At 33.1% G+C, this 1199-nt stretch overlaps 1 pseudogene; it reads right to left on the bottom strand.

The window, feature by feature from the left end:
• Window positions 1-325: 325 nt before the first annotated feature.
• LOC124506625 (uncharacterized) lies at window positions 326-435 on the bottom strand (annotated as a pseudogene).
• Between the last annotated feature and the right edge of the window lie 764 nt (window positions 436-1199).

Genomic DNA, 1199 nt, shown 5'->3' with positions numbered 1-1199 from the left:
TTTACAAATTTAGTGTATCTAAGTCTTTTAAATATTTCAAACACCTTAAAGAGCAGTACAACACGAATAGAGTTACTATCTATAGTATCTGGAGAAAGTGCTATACTCAATCTAAAACCCATTTTGAATTGTTGGTACCATGCATTTGGCTCATTTTGTCATTGTTTGTACACTTGTTTTTATACTTGCTTATAGTTATAGTCAGATGATGCCATCCTAAGGCTATTCTCAAACTTATTCAGATATTTTCCGTAAGTCATAGTTATTTTCGACAAAAAGGATAAAGGATAGCATCTCAGACCAGTCAAGGTTACGGGTTCTGGGTTATAAATTAATAGATTCTTGGCCAGGTACAACATGTAGCTGTTTTTTCCTCTCCACAGAAATCTCTAGTAAAAGGCAACAGATTTATATGATCTGAAGAGAACCAGAGTATGCAGTTGCTTTTTCTGAATGTAACCCAAATTTGAGCTACGTAACATCAGATTCAGCTTCCTTTTTATGTCTTAACTTCACTAGGTATATTGATAAAGCTGTTGGGGCCCATGCCTTTTAGTTAGCTTTAAATATTTTGCCAACTGGGACTTTTACCTAGAATAATATTCTCTTAGAGTCATGTTTACCTGGCGTTATGTGGCTGTCTTGTTACTGTATTATATTTAACTGCCATTATTCACCATCACAACACGTTTACCAATTTTGCTATCATTGTTAAAAAAATAAGCCTTACAAGCATCTTTTTTTAAATTAGCAGTGTCAGTTGGAGGTATATGTCCTAGGATAAACAGAATCAATTGCATACTTAGTCTGCTTTGAAGGAGCATAGGGGGTATTATCTTGAAACAAACTAAACTTTGGCAGTAAATGGTAATTTGGTTATTTACCACCAAACCCTTTTCAAACTGATAAGCTACCAGGATAAGTATGATCAGTTTTATGGATAAGTTTTTTTAATGAGTACAGTTCCCAATTTGTCTAGAACTCTCTGGATTACTTCAAGTATTCTGTATCTACCAAAATCTATTTACACAGAAAAAGGCAAACAAGTATCTATGCTTTGCAACTATGTATTTTGAAGACCATATAAAATGCCCACATACAATAGCATTTGTTCAGTAATTAAACCGCTAAAATTAAAACTTCTGTTTTACCTTCTTTTGTGTGAAAACTTCCTAACCTTTCAAAACTTTTGTAATTAA

Source organism: Lynx rufus, unplaced genomic scaffold (genome assembly GCF_022079265.1).
Source record: "Lynx rufus isolate CCGP_SWC_20201006 ecotype Redwood Valley unplaced genomic scaffold, mLynRuf1.p SCAF_9, whole genome shotgun sequence".
NCBI classification, from domain to species: domain Eukaryota; kingdom Metazoa; phylum Chordata; class Mammalia; order Carnivora; family Felidae; genus Lynx; species Lynx rufus.
The sequence above is the reverse complement of the archived record's forward strand: the minus strand, read 5'-3'. Positions and strand labels throughout refer to the sequence as shown.